General features: G+C 40.0%; 1 long non-coding RNA gene across 1 annotated transcript in view; it reads left to right on the top strand.

Moving 5' to 3' along the window:
• Window positions 1–15,879, top strand: part of LOC113598823 (uncharacterized) — a 48,238-nt gene extending 32,359 nt beyond the window's left edge. Inside the window, exon 3 of the long non-coding RNA XR_003419566.2 lies at window positions 15,393–15,879. This is a non-coding gene — a long non-coding RNA (uncharacterized LOC113598823). The remainder of the gene's footprint in view (window positions 1–15,392) is intronic.
• The last annotated feature ends 1,997 nt before the right edge of the window (window positions 15,880–17,876 follow it).

Raw genomic sequence — 17,876 nt, 5'->3', positions numbered from 1 at the left:
GGTTCTAAAATGACTCCTCGACTGGCCTGCAGGGGTCCCAGATGCACCCCTGCACACACAATAAGTATGATATTCAAATGGCTTCTTTCAGTGCAGTGTGGTCATGTTATTGTTTTCTTCCTAAATTGCTTTTATCCCAAACCTTCTGAAATCTAGAAAAGTGCATAGTTCAAAAAACCATGGTTTTTCTGTACCAGCTATTGACTTTTCTCTCTTATTTTGCATTTGGATATTTTTTTTTCCTGTTACATATTCTGTTGCACTGAAAGCACTTTATCATATTTACCTACTAACTGAATTTTTCTCACCTCAGCCCCCTTGTGAGAAAATGGAGATTTTTTTTTTCCCCAACAAATGTGTGCAAGTGAGATCCTTGGAAATAAGCAAGTAATCACAGATTAAACCTCTTTCTGCCTTGTCTTTCTCCTTCCCTCAGTGACTTCTGATTTGGTCCTTGAGCCTCTGGCACATTCACTTATTAAATCTGTGGGGAAATAAATGCTACCTGCTCACTCACACCCAAATCTGGCTTAGATTCTCCTCTGAGCTGTACTGCATTTAGAAAGCTGTATTCTCTTGATTAATTCACCTGTGTTGGCATTGCTGCCTAAACTGTAAGCCTGTAGAAGGGAATACGAGAGAGCTACTTGGATTATTTTCTCAGTGCCTACCAGTCTCTGGCACATGGAAAGGGCTGAAATATTTTAATACATGAAAGTTATCAAAGGCAAGATTCTCTTCTTCAATGAAATACCACATTTCAATGCAATTGATGCCGTGCGTGCTTGCTCTTCCCTCTGCCCCTAACCTTCAGAGGTGATGCACATGTTGGGTGAAGTTAAAAGGTGGAGAGACTTTTCTGTGCAGAGAGAGGTCTGCCCAGCATTCAGCCCTTCCTTCAGAACTGGTCTTTCAACTTTTCCTGGGGAAAACGTGTGGAAGTGGTCTGCTCCGCCTTCTAGTGGTGGCCAAGTTGCAGAACACCTTCAAAGACTAGGAATTACTACTCTGTAAAAGCTCTCCAGAATAGTATCGAAACTCCAGGTAGTATAATAATCTGTGTATTATATATACGTTGTTATCTGAGCCTTCATTTTCTGTTTTTTATAAGAGGCTTGCAGTCCGTTGGTCAAAGGTCTGTAGTCATACATGGGAGGATGTCTCCAGAAGGGTGTTTAAGATCAGAGTCCTTACTACTCTAAATGTTGGGCGTCCCAGCAGCCCCATCAAAGGAGTACATAGGCCCCTTCCAATGTTTTCTCCCTTCCATACCCGGGTGTTTTCCCATATGGCAAAGGGGTACCTGTGCAGATCAGGTTTGGTAAGGCCCCAGGTATTACAGTCCCTTAGGGTAAAAACTCAAACACAATTCTACAATAACAATCCAATGTGGTCCAGAACAGTTGATCCATTATATACCCCCAGGTGTTTAAACAAGCCTCACTGACTTAAATAAAATTACTTTGTTTCTGAGTTTTGCTGTTGTTGATAGCAGTGGTGGTGTGGTAATTTTTTGTTTGTTGGCTTTTTAATTCAATCATGACAATAGAAACTATTGCTGGTGCTTGGGGGAAGAAATCTAGAATATCACTGAAGCCAGCAGCTTTGTGGAACCTACCACATAAAATATGTTGATAAAGGTAAAGGACATGCTGATTCTAATCTGACCTTTTCCAGATAGGGGCTATGTAGAAGATGAGGGAAAATAGGGGAAAGAACGTAGCATCTGCAAAGAGAACATGCCCACTGCCTGAGAACGGTGCTGTCTTCTGTGGCCGGCATTTTGTTGGCAAATTGCAAACACTTTCTCCAAATTGCAGGCACATTTTGAGTCCTGACAATGTGGCTCATGAGGCAATTTGTAGTCAGTTTCTTTCACAAAATGATGATGTTTAAGAACATCCTGTAATTAGGTCAGAGGAAAACAGTGTTTATTCTATGAGCTGAGAATAGGCAGCATGTCTGAGTTCTAATTAACCCAGTGGTTGATTCACTAATGCCAAGCGTCTGTTGTCAAGGAAGATATTAAAGCAGTTCCACAGGTAACATTTTTCAAGGGGCTTCTTTCTAACAGCAGTTCACATGGGCAAACGATGGTAGCAATGCATACCCTAACCCAGTCTGATGAAATGTTTACCTACTAATTGGATTTTTCTCACCTCAACCCCCTTGTGAGAAAATGGAGATTTTTTTCCCCAACAAATGTGTGTAAGTGAGGTCCTTGGAAATAAGCAAGTAATCACAGATCAAAGTATTAGCCCATGCATTCTGAACAAGCACAAACAGCAAGGCTCAAGAGAGAAAGCTCTGTTTTGTTTTCAATGCTAGATCACAATCGGCTCCTTCAGAGCCCCAGAGAGCCAGAGTCAGAACAGGCTGCCTCGGGAGCTCTTGTTCCACATTATGCTTTCCTTTTGCAGAGTTAAGGCTTTGACTGAAATGCTAATTGTGAAAAAAATCTCCTCGGGAGCTTGTAGGGTTCCACTCTGTCCCACTTGGAGATAGTTATGAAGTCCCTTTCTGATAAAGCTCCACAATCCTACAAAAAGTCAGACTAATTAATGAAAAAACAGGACTTCACCTGGTACCTCAAAGTTGAAGGATGGAGTAGAAAATTAACCTTAGTCACTTCAGTGTGGCAGAAATGCTAGGTATTCCTGCTGCCCAAATTCTTCTGTCCATTCTCAATAACACATTAAACACACACACACACACACACACACACACACACACACACACACACACACACAAACACACACACACACACAAACACACACACCTTTTAGTCTTTTTGGGGAGTGTGTTTCCTTCCTGATGTTTCTTCACGTGGGAGGCAGGTTAAGGAGAGAAGGGATTGTCTAGGTGGAGGGAAGAGGCTGGATTTAAGAGCCTTAATCCTTTTCCAGAGGCACGAACCTAGACATAGCAGGACTCCAGTCTCTGCAAATTTAGACAGATACCCAAGCTATGGCTCTCATGCTCAGCGCCTCACTTTCCCTCCTGTGCAGGCTGCCACCCTCAGTCCTGACTTCCCTTTACTGCCTCTGTGACCATCCTCCTCTTGAAGGAAAGCTGCCTTTGGAATAGTCTGCCCTTCTTGGCTCTTGACTGATAAGAAAGGGCTGGAGAAAATCCTGCATGGCTATATATGTCTCTCTCTCTCTCTGTCCATATAAATATATGTACATAGATATATACATCTTTGGGGTCCTCTCTAATGCACTTGTCTACTGCCCACCAAAATCTCAAAAAATCTTCCACTTCCTGCCCACCCTTTAATTTTGTTGTGAGGCCAGGGAGATCAAATATGAAACCTCCCATTTTAACCTGTGGGTTGCTGAGGCTGAAAATCTGAACAGGGTTGGCCCTGAGCAAAATTGTGAAATAGGTATTAGGTATCTTCCTTTACCTTTAGCTTCTCTTTCCTCCCTGTCTGCCTCCCTTTAATGCCTCTTCTTTGTTTATTCTATGCAGAGCCTTCCAAGAGCAAATTCTCAGCTAGCTCCGAATCCTTCCACCTTCCACCTCTTTAACTTATCACCAATAGGGTCTCAAGGCATTTTAATTCCCTGCAGTGACAAGCTGGTGGGTAGGGAATCCTTTCTGTCCCCTAGGATCATGCTTCTGGAGAGCCTGCCTTGGGATAGGTATGGTCAAGTTCTCCCTGGAAACGTCAGGCTCTCCAAAAACCTGTTCTAGCACTCTGCTCCATCACCAGCATAACCTGCAAAATGTGGATTTTCTTTAAACAGAAGATTGGCAATAGTTACTGATGTGAATTTTTCTGTTTTCATTTGCTTTTTTGATCTCAGAGGGATTTCTTATCGCTTTAATCCAAGCAGCTACTGTTTTCATGGGACACAACAATTTTTTCAGATACAATTTTTTTTTTTTCCCAAAAGGAACAAGCCTGGGTGAACAAAGATCTGGGTTCTCATTCTTACCTGCCAGTGAGTAGTTGTGTGACCTTGAGCAAGTTGCATCCATTCATTCTACAAGCATGAGAAACCTGCTCTGTGCCAGGCACTGGGATATAATGGTGAAGGCGGCACAGGAAACTGATTCAAGAAACAGGACATTACAGCTTGCTGTATAGGAGGTTTGCCCAGGGCACCCAAGAAGAGAGAGGAATGCACTTTGAAGTTTCTTTGGAGGGGGGGACCTTTCACAAAGCAGGTAGAATGTCAGCTCTAGTGCTGTGAAAGACTTTGTCAGCTGCACTAGACTGCAGGCTTTTGGACAGCACCTACTGCTTTGAAAGCTGTGTGTTTGAAAAATATATATTTCTACTGGTGGTGATAGTTAACATTTGATCGTGCACATGTGACTTTCGATGTCTAAGGTTGACAAATGTCTCACCTCCCAAGTAATAGACTTTTGAACACTCTAAGCCAAAATCTCTTTCATCTCATTTCAGTTCCATCCTATTTTTGTGACCGCAAATAGATCATTATTATGTTGTTTTATCCAACAAAGCCTATTTAGAATTATCTGAATATTTATTAGTTTCTTTGATTATGCCTTTTTGCATCTCACGCCTTCCTTCTGAGTTCAATTTTGTTCTTCTTGAAGTATTAGGGTTTGTTATAGGTGCACCTCTCAATTATTATTATTATTTAATGGTAGTTTAGTCTGGCATAGGATGTTAGCTGGATGACTATCTTCTCTCAGCACTTGAAGATATTATTGCACGGTCTTCTGACTAGAGCATTGCTGTTGAGAATTCTCCGATCAATCTATTTATTGTTCATTTCGGGTACATGTTTCTGACTTTTGCTGCTAAGATCTTTGTCTCTGATATTCTGCTGTTTCACTACAGTGTGTTTCAGAGTGGATTTACTTTTATTTATAGTAGTCAGGACTTCCATGAACTTTCTGAATCAGATGACTTATGTGTGTCATAAATTTTGGAAAATTCTTAGTCATCGTAACTTCCAATATTGCCTCTTGCTTATTTCTTCGTATATTTTCCTTCGGGAGCTCCTGTTAGGTAACATTTCATCTCATCCCCAATGTCTCTTCATCTCTGTTCACAGTTTTCATCTCGTAATCTCTCTGTGATTCATGCTCACATATACCTCCAGTTTGACAGTGCTCTCTTAGCCCTTCCTAATCTGCCTATTGAGTTTTTAATTTCAAAGAATGCATTTTTGTGTTTCTTTTTTCCCCTCATCTTTGCAGTTTTATTTTTCTCCTGATTCTTATTGTTTTATGCTTCAGATTCTGTGCCTCCCTCTCTCTCTCCCCCTTCCCGCTCACACGCTGTCTCTCTCTCTCTATAAAATAAACATTTAAAAAAATTTTAAAAGAATGTTTGGTATAACTCATTAAGCATTTCTAAGTGTTTTATCATTGGGGGTTCTACAATTTTCTATATTGTTAGAAATGAACACCCCTATATACTCTAAGAAGTAGATCACAAAGGAATTTTAACTAGGCAGAATCATTTTGGTTTTTGTTTTTGGGTTGTTGTTGTTGTTGTTGTTTTGCTTTTATTTCATTTCATTTTATTTTTTATAGTCTCAGGAGTAGAATTTAGTGATTCATCACTTACATATAACATCCAGTCTCATCCCAACAAGTGCCCTCCTTAATGCCCATTGCCCATTTAACCCATACTCCCACCCAACACCCCACCAGCAACCCTCAATTTGTCCTCTGTATTTAGGAGTCAGAAATCATTCTGTTATGTGAAAGGGTGGTCATATTTGATAGCTAATGTGCTAATGAGAACTAGCTGTGTTTAACATACTATCACCCAAAAAATTGGGAATAGGGGACTTAAATGAATCAAGAACAAAACTAATGCTTTTTGAGGTAAGAGGTAATCAAGAAGGAAATGATACAGCTGTAGGGGGCCTCAGAGATTAATGCATTCATTCATTCATCAGTTTTTTTATTTATGTTTCCTATGACCCAGAAACCGCTGGAGATGTAGTTCTTCCCTTTACAAAGCTCACCTGCTGTTGGGCAGCAACACCGTGAACAGTAAACAAATGATTAAATAACGTAGATGGTGATAAAGGCTACAGAGAAATAGAGGGACTGGGAGGTGTTAGTTTCCATGAAGTAGCGTCAGCTGAGTGCTAAACATTTAGAAGGAGCCCATCATGAGAAGAGCTAGGGAAGGACACTCCAGTAGGGAGATAGCCTGCAATCCAGCTGGTGGAGCGCATAGGGAATCCAAGGGAGAAACCAGAGGAGACAGAGGGTCCTCAGAACACAGAAACTGACTTTGGCCGCAGTTGGGACTCTGATCATACCTTTTCTCTTCTCCAATCCCCAGCTCTCCACATGCCACTAATCCTCTTGTCAGCTGTCCTGTTCAGGCTCATCATTAAGCAAGCTGTCATCTATCACGTCAAATATTTCTAAGCGCTCACACGAGTCATAAGAAGAGGTAGAACACCTGCTTCTGTGGTATTTTATAACGCTGGCTCCAAATCCTCAGAGCCTTTGCAATTAACGACAATCTATGAGTTCTTGCACCTGTTGTTTTTATATAATTCTGTCTGTGTTCCTGTGAATAACCACTTATTATGTTCTGGTATAACAAATATAAAAATTGCTATCGTGGTTTTTAGAAAACAAAGAAAGTGCTTGATATGTTGATAGAAAAAACCTCTAGCTTTAATTATAAAATTCCCATATACCTTTGTTAGGTGTAGATCTATATAGCTGTGCTTCAGGTTAACCAGAACAAGAATAAATATATACCCATATATGCATGCATACATGTATTTATGTGATAGTATGAAAAGACTGGAATTTATTGTGTGTCTTTCCTCATAATATTACTAATTAAGAGTTCTATACTGTTAATAGTTTTTTAAAACTATTGTTTACTTGATTTTGCTTTATTTTCATAATAATGATGTGAGGTCAGTAGTATTATCCCCCTTCTTTTACAATGATTTGAATACTGAGTCCTCAAAAACTGGACTGACATGTCATGATGGCTCCACAGAAAATATTACTAAGACCAGAGTAAGGGTAAAGTGTGCAGTCCATCTCTGTGAACATCATCAACATTTACACCTTAATTTGCAATAGTTCAATATTTAAATAGCTATGTAATTTCCTACCATTAGTAGGAAGGTGGCTGTGCATGCCTTTTCTTTTGAAATAAACATTCATTGACCAAGATTTGTTATTGAATACAATATCAAAATCAAAATTTTGTCTGTTAGACATCTATGATTTTATTTTCTTTACCTTGTTTTTCTAAGGCCTTTCAATAGGAAGTCAGGGTCTTCTATGAATTCTACGATGGGATATATTTCTGAAACAATAATCACATGAGAAGGAGTTATTTTCACTAATCCTTTGTATAGCAACTGAAAACAGATCTCGAGCTGAGTGTTGAGAACATTAAGCTTCAACGTGAAAAACACTCCGTGGGAGGAGTATCCTAGCATAGTTATGCTTTCCTGGGGCACAGACTTAATTTAATCTTAGCATCAGAGCCGCTAATGGTGCGGCTGTTGGCAAGATTAGGATTTGTCAAGTGACTTTCCCAGTGACAGTGTTGTCTCAGTGCTGGCACTGTCTGCCCATCCCATCAAGTTCTTTCAGTACACACTTCAGGACAAGTTAGAACGGCAAACCAGGGATGGGAAAGCTTTTCTGTTGCATCTATGATGCATTTCGGGTTTTGTTTTACTTGCTCTAGGTAATTCTCTTTACTTCTTGTCCTTGATGGCAAGTACTCTGTTCTGTGCTAATCACCTGTAAAACACATCGGTCAGGAAAATCAACTGCTGTGGAATCACACACAGCTGATTTATTTTTTCTTTCTTTTTTTACATTTTTCAGAGAGAGAGAGAAGAGAGAGAGAGAGAGAGAGAGAGAGAGAGAGAGAACACACATGTGTGAGCAGGGAAGGGCAGAGAGGATCCAAAGCAGGCTTGGTGCTGACAACAGAGAGTCCGATGCATGGCTCGAACCCATGAACCATGAGATCACAACCTGAGCCAAAGTTGGACGCTTAACCAACTGAGCCACGCAGGTGCTCCCTCCCAGCTGATTTCTAACCATCACTTGAATAGCTAAGCTTTTGCGGGGGCACTTACATGGAGTAACAGCTCTTGGAAGCAAAGTAATGATCAGAATATAAGGCCTTCTTATCATCCTTTCCTTATTTATTAAATTTTAGGTGTCATGGAAACAGATAAAAATCCCAGCAGTCACTGCCATGTTGTCACTTGATTGAACAACAGTTTGGAAACTGAGACGGTACTTGTCACAAAGAAATTAGAAAAATGCTGTGGGGTCAGGCTATAGTTACTAGGTTGGGTGATATAAGTTCACCTTCCTCCACCTCTACTTACAAATTTCTCCCTTAAGGCAGAAGTTTGAATCTTGAATGTAAGGAGATTATTATAGAAATTAGGAATTTTTGGAGCACCTGGGTGGCTCAGTAGTTTAAGTGACTCTGGATTTTGGCTTAGGTCATGACTTCACAGTTCGTGGGATCAACCCCCACGTTGGACTCTGTGCTTGGGATTCTTCCTCTCCCTCTCTCTCTGTCCCTCCCCGCTTGTGTGCATACACACACCCTCTCTCTCAAAATAAATAAACTTAAAAAAAATTAAAGAAAAGAAATTAGGAATTTTCCAAGTTAATAACAGCTAATGGTTATGTGATAAACGTATACCAAGTGCTTTATATATAACAGCTAATCCTCACCTATCCAGTGAGCCTGGTACGTCAGCCCCTTTTTACAGAGCAGGAAAAGAAGGGGTAGAGCATTTAGGCACCTACAGTAAAGAAGGAATGGGGCAAGATCTGAACCCAGACAACCTCACCCCAGGGCCTGCGTGCTTAATCACCAGTATGTAGAACATGGCTTGCTTGTTATGTGCAGAGCATCTTTCTAGGCATGTCCTCAGGAATCTTATATTCTAATAAGGAAAGAAGTTAAGAGTCTGGGAGGAGGACGGATAATGCAGAGTCCAAAATCCTTTGCCTCATCTTCACGGCCCTTTATTTTGTGATTCAACTTATTTTCCAAGTCTTTTCACCTATCACCTACCATTTTCCTACCTGAGCCCTGGACTCACTGCGATGTTTCAAGAGAAGCTCTCATGTTCACAGCTCCATGCCTTGGTTTACTTGACTACAATATGTTGTTCTCTGTCCCCATTCAAAATCGTTTTTTCTCTGGGTAAATCTTAATGACTCTCCATGATGCCCTCCTTACACTTGAACTCATAGTATTCCTTCCCTCCTCTTATAATAGCTCCTGTGGTCCAGGTATAATTCTGTGTGCTTCGTATCTCTCACTGACACAAGCCTTGAGGACACCTAGAAGAGTGTTCTAGGGACAGGGAATGGAAAATTCAAAGGCTCCAAGCAGGAGTGTGTTAAGCATGTACCAAACCACAAGGAGGCCACTAACATGTAAGAGTAACAGAGCAAAAATGAGCTATATGAATGATCCAGGCCAGCCAGAGGTCTTTCCAGGTCTCCTGGATAACCCAGCACTTAGGGTTGCCCAGTGGAGTGGTTCTTTGGAAGATTATCACTATTGATTTTTGTGTAGCCTCAAAATATGTGAAACAGCATTCTCAGAACTAAAGGGGAGAAATAGATCAATCCATGATCATAATGGGAGATTTTAACACAACTCTTTTGCTAAAAGTTATAAAAAGAATGAGCAAACAAAAAAAAAAGTAAAAATGTGAGGATTTGAGCAACATGATTAACAAATTTGATTAAATTAATATAGAGAGAAGAGTGAACCAACTGAATTCTAGAAAGGAAGTCTTAACAAACATAAAAAACTGAAATAATAGAACACTTGCCTAGTTCAGTCAGTAGAGTGTGCGACTCTTGATCTTGGAGTCAAAACTTTAAGCCCCTGTTGGATGTAGAGATCAGTTAAGTTGAATAAATAAATAAATAAATAAGTAAGTAAATAAATAAATAAATAAAAACTGAAATAAAGCAGAGTATGTTCTCTGACCACAATATAATTAAGCTACTAATAACTAACAAAAATACCTATACAAACTCCCACAATTTTAGAAATTAATAATATATTACTAAACAATCTGATAGGTCAACCCAAAAATCACAATAGGAATTCAAATATATTTTTAATTGAACGTGTTAAAAATGCGATGTATCAAAACTTGTAGGGCTGCATCTGAAACTGTGTTCCCAGAGAAATTTATACACTTAAATGTAGCCTTTAGAGAAGTAGAAAAACTGAAAATGAAAAATCTCAATATTTCAACAACGTAGAAAAAGAACAGCAAACTCAGATTAAGTAGAGAAGGTAAATAATAAAGAACAAAATAGAAAATAATAAAACAGAAAACAAATAATGAAGTTTATCTGATCCCTAAAAACAAAGTAAAACAAAACAAAACAAAACAAAACCTATGAAATTGACAAACACCTGGCCAGTCTGACCAGGAAAAGCAGGGGAGGGAGGGTAGTGGAGGGGGGAGAGAGGAAGAGAGAGGGAAAAAGGAATTGGCAGGGTAGGGAGTGCAACTAAACAAGTTTAGAAATGAAAAAACAATCATTGAAAAGATCATTAAGGTGACCATGCAAATAATTTTATACTGATAATTTTGCAAATCTGGGTAAAGTTGACAAATTGAAAATCTCAATGTATCAAAATGAACACAGTAAGAATAGGAGGATTTGAATAATGTCACATCTATCAAAGGAAGGGAGCCTATAATTAAAATCTTCCCCACCTGAGATGTTTCATTAGTGCATTCCACTAAACATTGAAAAAAGTTATAACATCAATTTTACACAAACTTTTCCAGAGAATAGGAAAGAAATAGGAAAGAAATTTATGGGATTTACATAGCCTTTATACCCAAGCCTGACAATGACACACAAAGAAAGAAATTATAATCCATTCTGTCTCATGAACATGCATGCAAAATTTTTTTTTAAAATAACAAGGAATCAAGCTTTGTAATAGGTAAAAAGAATAATACCTCATGAACAAATTGGATTTATTTGATATGTAAGATTGGTTTTAAAGTTAAAAATCAATGTAATTCATCACAGTAATGGATATAAAAAATCATATTATCATCTCAATAGATGCAGAAAAAGTTTTTTATAAAATTCAATACCCATTTATAATAAAAATTCTTGCCTTCCCAAACGTATCTGGAAAACCCACACTTAAGAGTTAAATATTGAGGGGTGTTTGGGTGGCTCATTTGGTTAAGCATCTGACTATTGATCTCAGCTCAGGTCTTGATCTCAGGGTCATGAGCTCAAGCCCTGTATTGGGCTCCATGCCCAGTGTGGAGCCAACTTAAAAAAAAAAAAAAGAAAGAGTTTGGGGCACCTAGGTGGTTCAGTCCGTTAAGCCTCCGACTTCAGCTCAGGTCATGATCTCACAGTTCGTGGATTTAAGCCACATGTTGGGCTTTGTGCCAACAGCTCAGAGCCTGGAGCCTGCTTCAGATTCTGTCTGTCTGTCTGTCTGTCTGTCTCTCTCTCTCTCTCTCTCCCTCGGCCCCTCCCCCGCTCATGCTCTCTCTCTCAAAAATAAATAAACATTAAAAAAAAAACAGTTAAATATTGAAAATTTTTTTAAAAAATCAAGAATGAGACAAGAATGGCTAGTTCATTATGCTGGAGGTCCTAGCCAGTGCAATTAGGTAAGGAAAAAGGAAATAAACCCTATTAGAATTGGAAAGGGAGACATAAATCTGTCATTATTTATACATAATTTCATATGTAGAAGAATCTAAAGTATGTACAGATAAACTGTTGAATTAGGAGAATTAAAGACGGTCACTAGGTACACAGTCAATAAAACAAAATCATGTATTTAGTTTCTATACACAGTTAAATTTCTATAAGCTAGCAATAAACAATTAGAAAATCGAGTGTTAAACATAGTGCCATTTACCAATAGTATACACAAGCCATGTGTCTAAGAACCAATCTAAAAACATGTGCAAGATCTCTACACAGAAAACTATAAAACATTGTTGGGGGAAATTGAAGATCTAACTAAAGGAGAGATATAGCAGGTTCACAAAGTAGAGTAATAGTATAGAAATGTTGTTTTCTTACCACTCCAAAACATAGCGGCTTAAACCAGCCACAATTCTGTCATTGTTCATAATTCTACGGATTGACTGGGACTCAGTGGGCGGTTGTGGTGGTGTCACTTGGGGTGTCTCATGGAGCTACAATTAAACATCAGCTGGAATGACAACAGCCAGGATGGCTTCACTCACTGACACCTTGTGGGGGGAAGGCTGGGAGGTTGAGCTCAGCTGAGACAACTGGGCTCCTCTCTTTGTTTCCATGGATCTAGGCCTCTTCCCTGTCCACATGACCTTTCCATATGATCCCTCCATCAGGGTATCTGAATGTCTTCTATGACAACTCAGAGATCCCCAAAATGCAAAAGTGAAAGCTGCCTGGCCTTGTTGAGTCTTATGCCCAGAACTGGCATGATGTTGTTTCTGCCATATTCTAATAGTTAAAGCAAGTCACAAAGTTAACCCAGATGTCATGTGGGAGGGGACTAATTACATAAGAACAAGAATACTGGGTGTCATGTGTAAGACTAGATATTACAGTGTACTTTCTGATCTTTAAGGATTCACATCCCGCACAGATAAAATATACTTACATTCACCCCTCTCTGGACTCCCAAAGCTCATCCCATATGGCATCTTGTAATCTAAGTCACGTCCAAATTCAGATGGGGCTCATGAGATGTTTTCCTGCAGATACACTGAGGTAGTGCAGACTGTGAATTAAAAAGACAAGTTATCTCTATCCCCTTCCCCTGAATACACACAGACACATACACTCAATATACCTTCATAAGCTAGGGATACGATGACCAAAATAAATGCTTGCATTCAAAACAGGGGAGTGAAAAGGAGGTGCAGAGCGGTCATTGATCCGTAGCAATTCCCAAATCCACTGGGCATATGTTGCTAGTCCTGCTTCTTGGAATAGATCTCCGTCGCTCTTCACCCTAGCCTCTGGAGAGCCCTCTATCCTGCTTTTTCCACTGGATGTTGGTAGCTGAGAAGCCTTAACCTACTGCCTCCCCATAGAAGTTTGAGGACTTAGAGGCCTCTTTTCATTTGGAAATGTCTCTGCCCAGGCCAACACAGTTCTTTAAGAACTTTTCCGGGTTTCTGATGAATCAAGTGATAAATTGACTCCAAGTGGTAAGATGACTCCCATAGATAAAAGACTCTCTTACTCTTCTGCTTCACTTATCCATTGCTCTTGAACACACTCCCCAAACAAAGTGGCTTAAAATAACAGCAATGTGTTATTTCTTATGATTTGGTGGGTTGTCTGGAAAATGCTGATAAACTGGACTCTATTAAAGTTATAAAGAACCTCTAAAAACAATAACAGAACAGACAACCTTGGGGGGAAACGTACATGTGTAAGGGGTGATGTAAACAGGCACTTCAGAAAATAGGATATCTAAATGGCCAATAAATATATGAATGCTCAACTTCATTAGTCATTAGAGAAATTAAAATTAAAACCACAACAATACTCAAAATGATAGCTAAAATAAAAGAGCTGATTACAAGCAAAATTGCTGGGGGAGTATAAATATACACAACTACTTTGAAAAACTGTCATTATCTGTTAAAGTTAAACATATCACATATCTTATGACCCAGGAATTCCATTTTTAGGTATATGTCCACCAGAAACATATACACACATGTGCACCAAAAGACATGTGCATGCATGTTCATAGAAACATTTTTTTTAAAGTAGACTCCATGCCTAATGTGGGGCTTGAACTCACAACCCTGAGATCATGAGTCAGATGCTCTACTGACTGAGCCACCCAGGTGCCCCAGAAGCATTATTTTTAATGTCTCAAAATAGGAACAACTCTAATATCCACCAACAATTTGAAAAACAAATCAATACATACAATGTTGACATAAATTAAATACTATAAAGCAAGGAAAACAAATGAGCTGCTCTATACAACATGGGATAAATCTCAAAAATACAATGAACGGTAAACTAAAGAAACCAGACAGAGAAAGTACATGTTATGTGCTTTCATTTGTATAAAGTACTAGTTATGGGGCGCCTGGGTGGCTCAGTCGGTTGAGCGTCCGACTTTGGCTCAGGTCACGATCTCACGGTTCGTGAGTTCGAGCCCCGCGTCGGGCTCTGGGCTGATGGCTCAGAGCCTGGAGCCTGCTTCCGATTCTGTGTCTCCCTCTCTCTGCCCCTCCCCCATTCGTGCTCTGTCTCTCTCTGTCTCAAAAATAAATAAACATTAAAAAATAAAAAAATAAAAAAAAATAAAGTACTAGTTAGTGGAGAGAGGGACTCATAACTTTGCATTTGTTGGCCAGGTGATGGTTACACCAGTTGTTCTTTTTGTAATAATTCATTGAGCTATGCACCTTGGGCAAAAGTTTATTGTAAAAAGGAGGGAATGTGTGAACACTTTAATTTAATAGAGCATACAAATGAAAATAATCCATTCTCCCTGGGAGAGGCTTCATAGTTGAGTTATGAATGAGGAGGAAATGTGCACCAGGCCAACTGGGGGAAGAAAGTATTCTGGGAATAGGCATTCTTTAAGCCAAGTGACTAAAGTGTGAAACAACTGGCCATAAACTGGGGCTCTGCAAGAAATGTCATCTCACAGGCTAGGAGGAAGGGAAGGTGAGAGGGATGGAAGAGACAGGAAAGATCCAGGCCAAGTAATTCAGATTTTATAATGCTGTAGGAAGGTATCAAGAGGTTTTAAGTATGGTAGCATAGGTTCTGGTTTGCATTAAAAAAAAAAAAATCAGGCTGACTACAGGGTGATTGGAAGGGAATGCCTGATAAAGTGTGCCCACCTCCATACCTTCTCCCCAGTTATTTCGCCCGTACCAAAGGTAGAGTGAGTGAGAGGTCAGATCACAGCTCCAGAAAATAACAAAGCTCACAGGTGAATTCAGTCTCGCTCTGTGTCTTCAGCCTCATCAGGACCAGAAAGTCACTGGCTATCAGAACTGGATGACAGGTACAGAATTCTCAGTGATAATTAGTCCACTGAAATGTCTTAGTGCTGATGACTAAATCATTGTCCAAAGTCTAAAATACCAGGAAAGACACTGAAGTACCTGTGTATGCGTTCATTTGCTACAACTAGCTTTTCCTATCCTTCATCAAGCCAAAACTAGCTATTCTAGGCTTTTCTTAGTCAAAACCAGTTATACCTGTTATAATACTTTACCTCCCACAGCTAGCTTGTTACAGACATATTTTCACAAATGCAAACTGAGAAAATCTACCTTGTCAGAGTCACACAAATGGGAACCTAACAAACATATAGATGTCCAACCTAACTATTAATCAGATAAGTGCTATAATTAAGATGAAATATCATTTCACAGGTGCCGTGTTGGCAAAGATTTTGAAGTCTGACAATGCAACTGGGAAAAAAGAGAACCTTCATATACTGCAGAAGAGAATGGAAATTGGTTTGACTGTTCCGGAGTGCAATTTGTTAACACCTTATAGAGCTAAAAATGCACCAGTTCATCAAACCAGACATACCACTTCTAGGTAGAAACTGTCTCGAGATCCTCAAATTCTCTGAATAAAAAACCAATTGTTAACATTCCAACCTGTTGAGGATCAATATTTTTGTAAAATACAGTAAAAACATAAAACAAATAAAACATAAACATAGACAAAATAGGAGCACCTGGGTGGCTCAGTTTGTTAAGCGTCCGACTTTGGCTCAGGTCATGATCTCGCAGTTTGTGAGTTCGAGCCCCGCATCGGGCTCTATGCTGACAGCTCAGAGCCTGCAGCCTGCTTCAGATTCTGTGTCTCCCTCTCTCTCCGCCCCTCCCCTGCTCACACTTTGTCTCTATTTCTCCCCCCTCTCAAAAAATGAATAAACATTAAAGAAAATTTTAAAAAATACAAAATACAAGCCTGGATATGATACTTTTTTTTTTTCTTGTCAGTTCAGCAGACATCAAAGTGCCCAGGCAATTTGCTTTTCAAGTTTCTGAAAGCTTATTCTCAATTTCTGTACTTTGTAGTCATTATCTTCAGTCCACACTTTGACGAGCCCAGACAATGCTAACGCTAGCCCGTAGGAACAAGGACATTCATCGAGAGGAGGATGTTCATTGCAGTACTGTTTTAAATATAAAAAAGTTTAAGTTCACTACCATAGTGGAAAATAAACATTATAGTCAAACAGTGAAACACAATCCAGCAATTAAAATGAATAGATCTAGGGGCACCTGGGTGGCTCAGCTGGTTAAGCGTCCAACTTTGGCTCAGGTCATGATCTCACAGTTTGTGAGCTCCAGCCCTGCGTCAGGCTCTGTGCTGACAGCTCAGAGCCTGGAGCCTGCTTTGGATTCTGTGTCTCCCTCTCTCTCTCTGCCCCTCCCCCATTCATGCTCTGTCTGACAGCTCAGAGCCTGGAGCCTGCTTTGGATTCTGTGTCTCCCTCTCTCTCTCTGCCCCTCCTCCATTCATGCTCTGTCTCTTTCTGTCTCAGAAATAAATAAACATTAACAAAAATTTATGAAATGGTTCTCTGCTTACTATTCTGCTGATTCAAAAGTGAGCGCAGAAAAAAATGAAAGTGCTGGTATGTCATCGAGCATAATGCCAATGCATTGTTTGTCACCCCCACTCCCTGACATAAGTGGGAGGCAGAATAATGGCCTTTCAAACATGTCCACATGCCTAGGTTGCATGGCAAGGAGGGATTAAGGTTGTAGGTGGGATTAAGTTTGCTAACTAGCTACTCCTAAAATAAGGAAATCATCCTGGATTAACAGGGTGGGCCCAATATAATCACAAGGTCTTTTAAAGGTGGAAGAGGGATGCAGAAGCTCAGAGGTAGTTTTGAAGATGCTCCACTGCTGGCTTTGAAGATGGAGGAAGGAAATACAGAGCAAAGGAATGCTGTTAGCCTCTGGCAGCTGGCAAAGGCAAAGAAACAGATTCTCTCCCAGAGTTTCCAGGAGGAATGGAGCCATGCCAGCAGCCCGACTTTAGCCCACAAGACCCATTTCAGAACTGTGAAATAATAAATTTCTGCTGTTTTTAGGCCATTACATTTGTGATAATTTGTTTACAGCGGCAGTAGGAAACCAGCACAAACCACAAACTCAATACTCGGAAGACAACAGCATAAAGAATGGGTTGGTGCAAAAGGCAGCACAAACTGTGAGCCCTGGTTTCCTTCTTTTAGATTTCAAGATCATCCAACCAGAGACACTGGGTTAAAAACCAGAGACACTGCCCTTTCACGGTCAATCTGGACCTAGAATCAGCAGGATGGGGTCTTTCATTGAATATCCTCTAGATCTACTTAGCTCTGACAGGCATAGGCTGGGCTCCTCTCTACTCACTACTGGCCCCAGTATATTCCATGACGGACATCGAACATGGATCCCCCAGAAAAGCCCCAACTCCTACATCTCAGAACATTTCTCTCAGGCCAAATACTGCACACGAATGTTCCTTTATTTCTCCTGATTCTTATTCCAGATATTTAGGTCCACCTGATAAAACTTGTAATCCTCTCTCAGAATGTAGATCAAAGGTCTCTGTCCTACAGTAAGTTCGCTTTTTGGTCCCAGCTCTTCACTTCCCTGTAGCAGTATCCATATCCATGTAATGGAACGGTTGAGTATACTTCCCTACTCCTTGACTTTGGGCTTGGCCAGATTACTTGCTTTCGCCAATGGAATTTTGGTGACTGCGGCAAGAGCAGAGAATGAAATGATTTCTGCACAGTCAGGTTCTCTTACTTTTTAGTGACTCAGTATGAGACCATCTGGTCTGAGGAGGAGGATGAGAACCATGGAGAGCAGATCTGAACCCAACCTGCAGCGTAGAGA

This window comes from Acinonyx jubatus, chromosome B2, assembly GCF_027475565.1.
Source record: "Acinonyx jubatus isolate Ajub_Pintada_27869175 chromosome B2, VMU_Ajub_asm_v1.0, whole genome shotgun sequence".
NCBI lineage: Eukaryota > Metazoa > Chordata > Mammalia > Carnivora > Felidae > Acinonyx > Acinonyx jubatus.
This window is presented reverse-complemented; position numbering and strand designations above follow the sequence as displayed.